This window comes from Seriola aureovittata, chromosome 23 (assembly GCF_021018895.1).
Source record: "Seriola aureovittata isolate HTS-2021-v1 ecotype China chromosome 23, ASM2101889v1, whole genome shotgun sequence".
NCBI lineage: Eukaryota > Metazoa > Chordata > Actinopteri > Carangiformes > Carangidae > Seriola > Seriola aureovittata.
This window is the reverse complement of record NC_079386.1, coordinates 5,717,222-5,730,763: the sequence shown is the minus strand read 5'-3', so window position 1 is coordinate 5,730,763 and position 13,542 is coordinate 5,717,222. Positions and strand designations below refer to the sequence as shown.

Below are 13,542 nucleotides of genomic sequence, written 5' to 3'. Positions count from 1 at the left end.
CACACACACACACACACACACACACACACACACAGGCACACACACACACACACACACACACACACACACACACACACACACACTGGCACACATCTGCAGCTCATATCTGCTTTCACTTAGGCCCTTTACTGCACTTTGCTGTTCTTACTCTTATTGGAAGCTGGCCTATACTGAAGAGAGTGCAGTCCTAATGAGTAACCAATAACTTGCAGTAGCTATTAGAGATGTTAAAGTAATTCATATATGATTAGCTGCATTATCTTAATTGAAGGAGCTGTGTTTGTGTGTGTGTGTGTGTGAGAGAGAGAGAGAGAAAGACTAGAAGAGTGGCAGCGGGTGAAAACGATGAATATAGTGAGGAAATTTTAAAAAAAAAAGAGACATAGCTAATGATTCTAGAGAATGACAGGGTGAACATTTTGTGAGACTGTATTTCTATTAAACTGTCAAAGAATTCTCCCTTTTACTGTGTGTGTGTGTGTGTGTGTGTGTGTGTGTGTGTGTGTCCTTCACAGAGGCACAGTGATGTAGTTGACCCAAATGACTGGGATATTATTGAGAGAGCGAGAGAGGGAGACCTTTGTTGAATACTGATGAAGCTCAGCACAAAGATGCCTCCTGGCCTCATTAACCTGCCGAAGGCTGGCTTTGTTTTCCTCTGCAATGCTCCAAACGCTCCCTACATCCTGTCCGAAGGGGTTTCCGGAGTCACGCCATGGATGGCGAGGTGGCAGCCTTTAAGAAGCTCAGCACTGGCAGCATTAGCAGGAGCAGCAATGGGAGAATGAAATGGGTGGGAAAGGAGGTGATCCTCATGTAAGTCGAACAGTTTGTGTCTTGTCTTGTGCTAAATTTTGTCATAAGGAAAAGGAAGACTTAGAAGGAGGAAATTTAGCAGAGAAGTAAAAGGTGTTGCGTGGGAAAAACTTTCATAAGGAGGTTTTAAATGTGTTGAAAAGTGACAGATGGAGAAAGGGGAAAAGTCAGTTCTTTTGTGATGAAGGAGAAGACAAAATATATACAACACAAAAACAAAACATGGATCACACTGTCTCCCTTCGCACTTGCAACGACTACAGAGGAAGGAGAGGAGGTGGCGACAAGGAGAGAGAGTGAGGAAGTAGAGCAAAAGGATGAGAAGAAGGTAAAGCAAAAGTAGGACAAGAGGTTTGTGCTCTTTCATATGCCTTGGCACAGCATGACATTGTTTTGTTAGTCGACGCGTGTGGCAGTGTGATGCCTGTGTGCGTGCATGTTTGTACGAGTATGTGTGTGTGTTAGGAGATTTCAATTTCATCTTTAATGGAAACAGCAAATAGGGGAACAAATAAAATGCGAAAGAGGAGAGGAGCAAATCCTCCCAGCAGCGGCCCAGTCAGAATGGATGATGAGGCTGACATGAAGTAAACATTCAGCTGTTCACAAAACAAGGTGGCTATGAGGATAGGGGAGGAAGAGACAGGGCAAACTAAGGTGAGAAGGGAGGAGGAAGGGAGCTTGGAGGAGGTGAGGGAAGGAAAGGCAATGATGGGAGTATCCAAAAACACGGAGAGAAAACAGGAGCAAAAAGGAAAAAGCGGGATGGGGTTGAGGAATGATGACAGGACAGGCGATCAGTCATGGTGTGTCTTCCAGTGAGAGTTGTCATTTATGCCGTGGAAGGGAGCATCAGTGTAGTCAGAAATCATCAGGAGCAGGAACAGATTAGATACAGGCTATTGGTTCTGATGAGGCCTCGTATAGATCACTAATAGCTCAGTAGGGACAGAGGAAAAGAGAGAAGCAGAAACAGTCAGAGCGGCAGTCAGGTGCCGGCTTTCAGAACTAACGGCACATTTCCACTGAAGTGAATTCCCTGTATGTATGAGGACATTTCAGAGTATGATAAAAAGAAGTTGTTGGAAAGTTCAGTTCTATAAAATAAATGTCTGTAAAAAAGTTATCTGTGTATAATATGAAACACTAGCTGAATGAGTTGAGTGTGAAAGTATTTCACCATGTGTGTGACACTTGTTTGTTCTGCCTCTCCATGTTAATCCACTTGGCAGTGTAATGAAGACATTGTAAAATGGAGGGACAGTGGGAGAAGATAAAGAAAGAAGGGAGTGGAGGAGCAGAAGAGCTGCAGAGAGATGCCTCAGCCTGCTGCTCTGCCATACAAGGACATGACCACCCACTGGGCCAGTCAAGGCCGAGGCCTTGCATCATGTTAGACATGCAGATAGACACCCAGCTGAGTCATCTGGTTTTTGGGGGATGGGACCGAGGGACAGATACAAACATGCAAGTGCACACACAAGCACACCACATAGAGATGCCCACAACATAAAGTTCAGTGCAAACACACACTCTATATATATATATATATATATATATATATATATATATATATATATATATATATATATATATATATATATATATATACACACACACACACACAGAGTATACTCAGAGATGTTCAACAAAGGAAAAAAAATGTTTTTTGCCTTGGTGAGGTGATTGGCCACCATGAGCCTCCAGAACAACTTTGATTTTTCTTAGCATGGATTCTCCAAGTCTGTAACTTGAAAAAAACATTTTTTCATTTGCTGAACATCGGTTCATAATCTTTTATCTTGATATCTGGTGAATGTGAAGGCTATAGCACATCATTCATTCATTTACATACTCTTAACGACTTGCGGCAGTCTGCGTGTTAATTTCATTGGGTTTGTCTTTTAGTTTGTCACCTGTCTGTATAGTATCTGTAAAAGTGTTGTAATTTCTGATTCCTTGATATATGCATGGGCATAGTTTTGTGTCTGCATGCACAGTATGTCACTTTTTATGTCTGTATTTGTATTAATTTGTCAAGGGCAGTGCACATTAATCAACATTAATGTGCACTGACGATGTTAGCCAAGATTGACTAATATTCATCCTGTAGTCCTTTGCCAGAATGTTAAATTAGGCCTACCTGCAGAGATGAGATGAGTCTCACAAATTAATTCCATTTCCACACATTACATTTACATTATACACCGCAACACTGTGACATTAAACGGATTAAAGAAAAATCAAACAAAGAAGCTGAAAAACCTTCATTAAAAGTACCCAGTCCTGTGTGTGCGCGTTTGTGTGTGTGTGTGTCTTAAAAGGAATGAGAGAGAGAGAGAGAGAGAGAGAGAGAGAGAGAGAGAGAGAGAGAGAGAGAGAGAGAGATAGAGAGAGATAGAGGGAGAGAGAGAGAAAGCAGGATTGAGATAGTGTGTGACCTGTGATCTGGATCTTCTTTTTGAAGAGGAGAGGATAAAGCTGTATTTGAACTTCTTGTGTTGCTTAGCTTGAGGTAGCTGTCAATCAACACCTTCCTGAGCCACACTGGCCACTCCCCATGCAGCACCTCACACGTGTCCCGCTCCTGTGGGTGAAACATGCTGCAGGATTGAAATCTTAGAGAACCCCGAGTACAAATACATTATTTTACATGAGAGGGGACAAAAAGTCCTTCAAAAGCTTGTTTCTGATTAAGATGAAGGTGAAAGGATGTTTATTCAACAAATTCTTTGTACTGGGTCATACCTCTATTTTTATCAAAGAGCAAATGAGTAATTTCCCTTCCTGCATCCCTGCACAAGTATTATGATCAGCAGCACAAAGTATGACAGGCATTTTAATTTGCACTCTGTAACTAATATAAACTAGTGAAGGAAGCCACCTTCTCGCACTAACTGTGAATGTTAAGAAGACGTTACAGTGATGTTAACAGAAAATATAGCAAACATTTAGTATGAGCTTGCACTTTGTAATCCATATAGATAAGTCTCTATGCACTGTTAGCTGTATATGCTATGTGCATGTTTTTATTAATCTCTGTACCACTGGGACCTCATATTTGTCCGGGACAGCAAACTGTTCATGGATGAGAGGAATCTGAGCTTCTGTCTTGGCCAAATCTCCCTGGAGAGTCTCCAAGAGCTTCAGGCTCTCACCAAGCTCAACCAGTGTCTGAAGGGGTGGCTCACATTTGTACTGAACTCACTCGGAGTGGGCTGCCTGTCTGGATCAGACAGCTGAGCTTTTAAGATATAACATGACCCAGAGACATTGACACAATCCATTTTTGTCTTTAGTTTGATCATTTTATATGTCTAAAAGAAGGTTGGCTTTTAATTTGAAAATATGTTTTCAATTTAAAAAGAACAGGATACCAATTAGCTGCTCACTGTGCGACCTTCTCGTTATAAATTACAGCTTATCAAATCCCTCATTACCATCATAAACGAAAAATGAATTTATACAATATCATAGGAAATTATCTTACAGTGTATAGTACAACAACACAGCTGATAGAAATCATCAAGAGCAAACCCTCATTATTTTCATTCATTCCAGTTCAGAATGTCAAGTAAACATCTGCAAATACACCTCAACCTGAAAAAGCTCCACCTCACAATAAAATCCTTAATGATAACAGTTGTCATCTGAGCAACTGTACACCCTGGTTAACCATTACATGATGTTACATTCTGAGTACAAGTGTAATTTCCCTTCACTCCTCACCTGTTGCCATTGTCTTGTGGGTTTTTTCGAAGCCCACAAGTCGTGTTGGCAGCTGAGGGAACTTAGTGTGCCACTCACTGTGGTGCTGCACCAAGGGAGCAATGAGCAGTGAACTGTCCAGCATGACAAACTGGATGTTCAATACTGTCTCTTCCTGAACACCATTGGCCTTTTCTCTGTACCTGTCAGAGGAAAGAGAAAACAGAAAAGCACAAGAGGGAAATCAGTGTCCACTGTGCCAAAATTACATTTTAATTACAAAGTTAAACAAAAGAACTTAAATTTATTTTATTTATTATTAGGTAGGTACACCTAGCTAAAAGTAGAACGGTCTAATACAAAAGTCCTGCAATAAATTCAACCTTCATGAGGGTTATGATGTTCAGGTTTGTTGAAACTGTTTTAGCGAGGTGTTGATTCAGCTGTATGATCATTTTGGAGGCTGCAGTTTGCCATGCTGTTGTTAGTCATGATGGGAATTATGGATCTTGTTGCTCAGTTCCTTTCAAAAGAAAAACTCATCATTCTTTTTTCTTCTTGGTTGGTGCACAACAGCTGGGCCAGCCCCATAAAACTGACTGACTGACTGACGGATAAAGTTACACCACTGGTTTGCCAGTTTGTCCCAAGTTCCCAAATTTATCACATTCTAAACAGAATATCCCTGTAAAACATTGACCAATTGTTTGATAGGGATGAGGGTTTTCTAGGATAATGACAAGGTAAGATCCGGATCAAATTCAAACTTAAACATCCCATCGATATAATTTCATTTCACACTTATTTGTATTGCCAGACCTAATGTCAATGATCTGCATTGTAAACATTACACAAGGTGATGCCACATCTGTCTGCTTTGTCAGTGAATGTACTGCACAATTTGCACAATATGTAAACAAGTTTAATGAATTGTTGTGCAGAACAGATTTTTAGTGCAAATCAAATAGATAAACAATTATCTGAAAAACATTTCACACAAGAATATTTTTAAGAATAAATATCAAAATAGTAAAACTAAAAAATTTACATAATAATACTGGCATACAGACAACTTCAACAATATTTCATGTATCATAAAAATAGACAAAATAAAATAGAGAAAAATATACAGATACTATTGGTATAAACCCTGCGATGGACTAATGAACTGTCCTGGGGTGAGTACATCTGAGCGGCTTTGACAAAAACAGGACATGAGCTCCTGGTCTAGGAGCCACATTGGCTCAGACAAAGCTTTCTTACTTGTAAATATAATAACACAACATAAATTTGTAAACAAGACTGAGAGGCAGAGAAAAACAATCTATTTTAACTCACAGAAAAATGTATAACTTGTAAAGTATAAACTCAACATTTTAAAGCATCCAACACCTTGTGCAGATACTAGAGACTTTGTTATCCAACACCCACTGATACTGCTTTTTCTTTGTGTAAAGCAACTTGATTTAAATCTCAGGCTTGCTAAATCTGTCAGCCAGTAAAACTACTACTAAACACATCATCTATGACAAATTTGTATTCTGGAAAGTAAGTCCCTTCCCTTTTGAGGGCTTCAAGCGATTTCTCCTCTCCGAGATGGTTTGTCCACCTCCATAATGGCATCTGCTATGAGATTCCTTGTTGACAGTGCACCAACTCCCTGTTCAAAGAAATGTTTCCTTGTGCACTGCCTGTTGACCTGGTTGCTGGCTGGGTTCGCTGCTGCTGCGAGTGATTCTTCCTGCTGTAGTTGCTATTCTCTGGAAAGCCTCATCTGCAGATCCGGCATCCCAAAATGCCACCTTTTTGAATCTTGTGCCCCGAGAAACAGGATCACCAACAATGTGGTCATATTCCCTTCTGTGGAATCTGCCTGCCGTACCTTTCCGCACTGATCTCCGCACTAATTTTTTGAAAGGGCACCGGGATAGTGCGCACCTTCTGATGCATTTGTGATGGCTGGGGTTGAGATAATGGTATCTTTGGACTGTAGAAAACTCTTCAACATGTCATATGTAGAGTTCCATGTTGTGATTCAGGCGTGTTTGGGCTGTAGCTCTGCCACCCCCATTTGGATTTGAGTGGCCTTCAGTTTTGCACCCAGTGTGCTCCAGTTAAAGTATCCCATTGCCTCTTTCACTTTACCCGGAATGAGTTTTGGGCCTTTGAGGACATCTCTGGCAATCAGATTGATGGTGTGCGCCAGGCATGGAAGATGAGTCCATTTGTGATTTGGGTAGCCTCTGTAATGTTAGCAGCATTGTCAGTTGTGCGGCAAACCACTTTATTTTCCACTTTCCAATCTTGTGAAGGTTTTCGGCAGGTTTTCTGTTGTGTCAGTCACTAAATTCAAAACAAATAGGCAGGAGGACATGTTAAAATCTTCAATGAACTTACATGGTACTATCATAAATGAGGTTAAGCAAACTGCTGACACTTCAGACACCTTTTCCTTCAGTGATGCTGCTCCCCTCTGATAAATGTTTGAAACCCTCTTCCTTGATGGAGGAGTGTAAAGGGTTGAGAGCATTGCTGTATTGCTTGAATCCTTTGTCTTCCACAATTTTGAATGACTGGAAGTCAGTGGCAATCACTTTAGCAAGCTCTTCATCCGTCTCAGTGGGGTTATGACAGGTGCTGAATAATTGTGGAGATATGTCTGTCTTGTTTTGGGTCTTGTGCCAGTGGCACTATGAGAGCTGGTGCCAGGCCAGGCGATAATGTAGGACTTGTGCTAGTTTCAGTGGTAGATGCATGGGTGTAAGTAAGAGTGGATGACGTTGTCGCCTCTGCAACTTCCCTCGTTGGATGCTTTGTTTTTAAGTGGAGGTGAAGGCTGTTTGTTGACCCCACTTTAAATGATAGTTTTGATTTTCAAATATTGCACTCCGCTTTATTATTGCATTTATTACCTCCTCTAAGGAGGTTATGTTTTCACTCATGTCTGTTTGTTTGTCAGCAGGATTAAACAAAAAGTATTCAAGTGATTTGCACGGAACTTAGTGGAGGGACAGAACATTTTTTATAAATTTTTTTCACTTTCCTTAACATTGCGAGATAGGGCTTTTTTGGTCAATTTCTCAGAAAATAATGTTTGGATCTTGATGCAAAAGAGCTGACATATATTTATGGTGTTGACATCTGTGAGTTTGTACAGCTTACTGCAAATCCAGATAATAAACTGGATCTGACAGACATGTGTAGGATTGTCTGGCCTTGGTGGAGGTATGCACTCCACTGAGTGCTATTCTATTTGCTGAAGTGCATCCAGATGCTGCTGCATTTTCAATTTTTTCTTTTTTTCCCCCAAAACACATCTACCTCTTGTTACTGGCCCGTTCTCACTGTTCATATAAAGTGTATTTAGGGCAAGCAGTGGAATTTGGGCTGAAAGATAACAAGAACGGCTCGGTTCCTTTCATTCATACCAAAGAGCCGTTGAAAAGAATCGGAATGTATCACTAATTTATACAAGTGAGGGTAGACTAAACAGGAACTCCTCTCTGTACTAAACAATATAGTTCAACAGCACCACACACTACATCCTCCAAAATGATCATACAGTTGAATCCAGATCTATCTAAAACAAAAACTACACATTGTAACCTTCATGTAGGTAGGATTTATTGCAGGACTGTTCTATTACACTGCATGTGTACGTATGTGTGGATAGCCTGCTTTCTCAACAGAAATAGAGACCAGTGAAGTCCTGAAGTGAAATCTAATTTAGTCTTGAGTTTAGATGAAACTTTTTCAGTACCAGAAACATTCTGGTGCAATGAAAAGCAAATGTAGTTACTTGCTCAGAAAGAAACGGCAGTTTGTGCAGTTGTTCTTTCTCGAAACACAATCACCTAGTGTGAGAGAATTTGTTGATGCAAATATAAAAAAACTAAATTTTAAAGGAACCAAACAATAAACACACCTACCTGTGCTATCCTACAATTATGTATAATAGCATCAATACCACAAAACACAACAAGGAGCAATACAATGCAAACCTCATTTATGCAATGGAAGAAATCAGATTAGTTTTATCGATGGAGGAGTATTATCGACAAGGGTGTGAAACGCAAAGTGCTGAGACAGGCTCCTGAGTGTACACACAAAGAACAGTGTTGACACTACAGCGATTTACATACTAATGTCTTTGACAAATCCATAAGGGCAATAATGCACACTTGCATTGTGGATGTACAGTATGTGTATGTGTGTGTATGTCTGTGCGAGTGTGGTGCCCAGCTTAATGTTTGAAGAGATTGTGTAACTGGACTTCAGTATATAGATTCCACTGAGGTCACAAGGACAATGCTGTTTGCTTCAGCCACCCTGTCACTTCTCTACCCTATTCATCATTTCTTCTTTACTTTTCATCACCAGCTCTCACTTTCTCTCCTCTCTGAATCATCAAGGCTACTGCATATTTCAAAGTGTTGTTCAAAACATCACACAGTGTTTGAAAGCTCTTTTCGGATAACTCAACAAGCAAGTCATACAAATATTTTTGTAATGTCCTGAAAAGGAAATCCTGACACTGACACTGTGCCAGTTCACCGCAGCTGAGACTAGCCAGGTCTCCTCAAATGTGAATATAGAGAGAGCTCTAAGAGTTCACGAAAACTATTCTCTTCATTCTTCTTCATTCATGACTGCTCAACTGATTTTCATCAACAGCTCTGTATACAAATGCTCTGAGTGTTCTTTTTTTATTTGAATTTGTATCACTCCCCACCTTTTTAAATCTAAACTCGCACTGCGGGTGTTCAACACTCAACAGGAAACACTGAATGGACGATGGTGGAACTGACATTTCAGAGTTTGCTGGCTGATTTTCATTCTGACAAATTGCATGCTGTGAAATTACTTTTACTATCTCACATTTTATTTTTTTGCACAAAGCAGCTTGTATATTATCAATAATAAACATTAAAACTCAGTAGGTGATCTGTGATGTACTATTTATGTGCTGTTTTTGTAGAACTGTATGTTTATAGCAATTTGAGTCATCATTTTGCACCCTCAAATAACTCACCCCCACCAGTGTTTATAGCACACACATAAGTTGCAAAGCTGCCATTATCACTTTAATTAGGTAAATATATCTTCAATGAGAACAAAAGGTCAACCCAGGTCGTGGACTACACTGAATAGACAGCAGTATAACAGCATCCTTTGATTTCTGAACCACTGTGCTCTACTCTCATACTTTCATTTTTTCTTTAATTTCTGAACCCACAAGCTGTGTCCCATTTCCGGGTCTGGATGCTCTAAAGTGGCCCACGATTGTATGCCCTTCAGAGGACCTGAAACCTCGCTGAGCCTGCTCGTCCTCCCTAAATCTATCTGAGAAAGGTTAAATATGCGCAATAAATTGAGACAAGTTCCATGAGTTTACGGTGAGAGCTGTATGATGCATGATGGAGATCTGGCTAATAATGTATCATGCATATCGTTAATATTTTTCTATCTGTTTAGTTCATGCGATTTATCTGCCAGTGATCGTTGACCATTCAAACACATACACCTAATGTGTTTGGAAGGGTATGACATGAACACCTGCTAATGTGAGGATAAGCCAAACATAACTGACCAGCCTGCAACAAAATATTGGATGCTGAAGACTCTAAAGGTAACATGGGTTGTCTGAAATTCTGCACAAGCAAGTTTTTTTTTCTTGGCTTGAGACAGACCTTGTCAACCTGATATATCTAGTAAAGAAATGCATGCTTTGGAGGATGCAACCCAATCCCAGATTTAGGTACAGACTGACTCCTCTGCCTTCCCTCTTTCCTCTTCAGTATTTTTGTTGGCTGGCAACAACAAATGGTGCATAACTGCCACATGTTAATCTGATCTTTTGCACCTCTGATGACTGTCTTTTCACCTCACCTTTAGGTAGATTGGGCGCATTTCATGTTAAGCTTAACAAAAGCATTTATTCATCACGCCTCTTCAACTAATAGAATTTAAGACAATCCCAGCTAGCATTTTATGCAATCCCCATTCTCAACCTCTAGTGTCCTTTTCTGCTTGACATTATAATGACAAGATTGTTGCACGAAAAATAAGAGGAAGAGGGAAGAACGGGGGAATGTCAAATGTTTAATGCACTTGGGATTTACTTCACACTGCCTCTGTATACCTGCACCAATAGGAGAGACTGGTGGGTGCCTTCTATTGGTACAGAACTACTGTTCTTCCCCCTGCCCAGGTATTACTACACTTTCACCTGTAGATGTTCAGCACTTGCTGTCATACCTGTGGCCACAGATGTGTGCCTTCAAGGTAATGGCTACCCTTTGTAATTGTGGTTAAGACTAAAATAATTTGAATTGTGTGGGAAGACAGTGGAGCACCTGAAGGGCAACCATGCACCCTTGAGAGTGCTAACCAGCCCACAAGTTGCTCCATTTATAAAAACATGTTTATTTTGATATAAGAGTTATTGTAGGTACATCAATGTCAAAGAATAAACTAGAGCCCGACCAATATATTGGTATCGGCACATATATTCTCAGATAAGCGCTGATATGAATACTGATAAGAAGCAATAATGAAGTGGAAATGCTCGGGTCAAGTCAATTCAAGTTTTATATATATATATATATATATATATATATATATTTATTTGTTCTTGTGTTTTTTTAATTTATAGTTATTTATTTTTATAGTTATTTTATTTAATTCCCAGTGAAGTTTACTGTTTGAATGCACTGATGTCATTTTAGACAATTAAGTTTATTGTTAAGGTATAAAATATCCTGCTTTCATTACATATCTTTTTTTTTATCTTACATGTGTAAGATAAAAAAAAAGATATAAATATATATATATATATATATATATATATATATATATCGGCCGATATATCGATATTGGAATTTTTCTTACTCCCTAATATTGGCATTGGCCCCAAAAATCCAATATCAGCCAGGCTCTAGAATAAATTTACAAAATATTTAAATTTAAGTGCATATGATAATCAAATCTTGCAGTGGAACACCATTGTACATGTGGTAGATGCCACTTCTCTCTGCCCAGCTTCAATATTTCCTCTCAGTTTCATTAAGGCAGAGCGGCATGAGCCAAGAGCCCCTGCTGTCTCTCAAAAATACAGCGCATAAAGCACACAGCATGGTCATATACGAATCCTCCCTCTCACACACAGACACACTCAGACACATCTGCTGCCCTGGTTAAGATGAATATGCGGATGGACAGATGAGAAATGAGAGGAGCGATGAAGACAAAAGTGGCTTGAAGAAGTGGGGTAATGCTCAGGTTTGAAGATGAGGGGGATAAAGTGCTGAGGATCAATGGAAGGAAAACCGACTGGCTGGGGTTACAGAGGTCACCGAGTGAATGTTTTGGAGGGAAAAGATTGGAGAACTGACTGGAGAGACTGAAGATGAGATTGCCTCGATCCAGCCTCATGAATTTTTCTGACTATATTTTCACACTTTTGTACTTCAACCTCATTTTAACTTTGTTTGAATTTTGTGTCTGGTGTATTTTCTTGCTTTCTGTAATTCACCAGAAATGTTTTGAAACAGCCATGATTCAACCTCTGTTCCTGTACATTCACAGTAGAAAGTAATTGTTGGACTGCTGTCCCCAGCAGAGGTCGAAGGAATACCAATATTCTAATCACTGTAACCTTTAACTTTTACTTTGTTTTATATAAAGTACTTTTTACTCGGTATGTGTAGGAACATTTTGCTCAGTGGCCATTGTAAGAAACAAAATGGAAAATGTGAAACGACAGACAAGCAGAGGTAAGAGTACACTGGGGAGTGATGAAACCGGAGAAAGAAGGGAAAGGGATCACAGTGAATGATTGATCAAATATGTTTTCTAAGTAGGGTCTAAATAAGTTATTCTGACTGCAGTTGGTTATTATTAAATTTTTCTCCTTGTTTCCGTTCTTTGTCTTCTTGCTACTTTCCCATTAAAAAAAAAAATCAAATTCTTGACAAAATACATGCAGGAAACGGTCGTGTAAAGGCACTGGTATTACAAAGCAAACACACATTTCACTTTTTGGATTCTATTCAAAGGTTTATAAAAGTCATGAAAGAATGTTAAGGTCCCCAAGTGATTCAAGGAAAAATGGTATTGACAGTTATGAGTTAGGTTTTCTTTTTCTTCCAGATCACCATATGAAAACTAATAAAGCAAGGGTCTTTTTTATGATTGAGGGTTTGTTTCCAACACCAGACTAAAATACAGTTTCGGGTCTGGAGGGAACTGTCTTAATGTGTTGATCAGACTTGTATGAAATATATCTGCAAACTTCCAGGGCTTCGCAGCAATGTTACATATTGATTTACATGACCTTGTTGATCAAAACACAGTAAATAAGGATTAGGAGCTTGGATCCAAGAAGTAAAATTAGTTTTTCCATTTGTGCTTCAGGTCTGCTTTCATTCAGCACCCAGTCAGAAGAGCGTAGATCTACACAGCGTCTCTCCCTGGTGAGAAATGCAGATTCCTCTCTAACTCTGACAGTGCTGGTGTGGATTAATCTGTGGACACAGACAAACAGACACACCTATACCTCTACTCATTTTCTCTATCACACACAAGCCTTTGTCCTAATGACATTAATATTAACCTCAACTGGATCAATGTTTTCAGCTTTGAGGCAGGACTAACTCTGTGCCCTTTCTTCTGTGCAAGAAAAAAACAAAGTAAAATCCAAACTCCAGCTACTTTCTCCGACAACATCATTGATTTTTGTGACATCAAGATTCATCAGGTTCCCTCTTCTCTAAGCTGATATTGTTTGATCAAGGCTAGGCTGTCCAGAGCACTGAACACCAGGCTGAGTTAATATGTTCTGATCTGTGTTATAACTTGTCTCTTTAATGCAGGTTACAGTCACACAACATGCATATAAACATGACTCACATGTCAGTCCTGATTTACACCCAACGGCAGCCTAGACAGGAGTGCTCTCTGTGATCCATAATGCCACCTCGCTTCGTCAAGCACTGCTATGTGGTTGAGTACTTCACT

General features: G+C 39.6%; 1 long non-coding RNA gene across 2 annotated transcripts; it reads left to right on the top strand.

Moving 5' to 3' along the window:
* Positions 1-652: 652 nt before the first annotated feature.
* Positions 653-9,475, top strand: LOC130164089 (uncharacterized). Of its 2 annotated transcripts, XR_008826550.1 has the most exons (3): positions 653-816; positions 1,080-1,167; positions 2,049-9,475. It is a non-coding gene; the product is annotated as an uncharacterized LOC130164089 (long non-coding RNA). The 2 variants fall into 2 exon arrangements; XR_008826549.1 differs by having other exon boundaries at positions 653-1,167.
* The last annotated feature ends 4,067 nt before the right edge of the window (positions 9,476-13,542 follow it).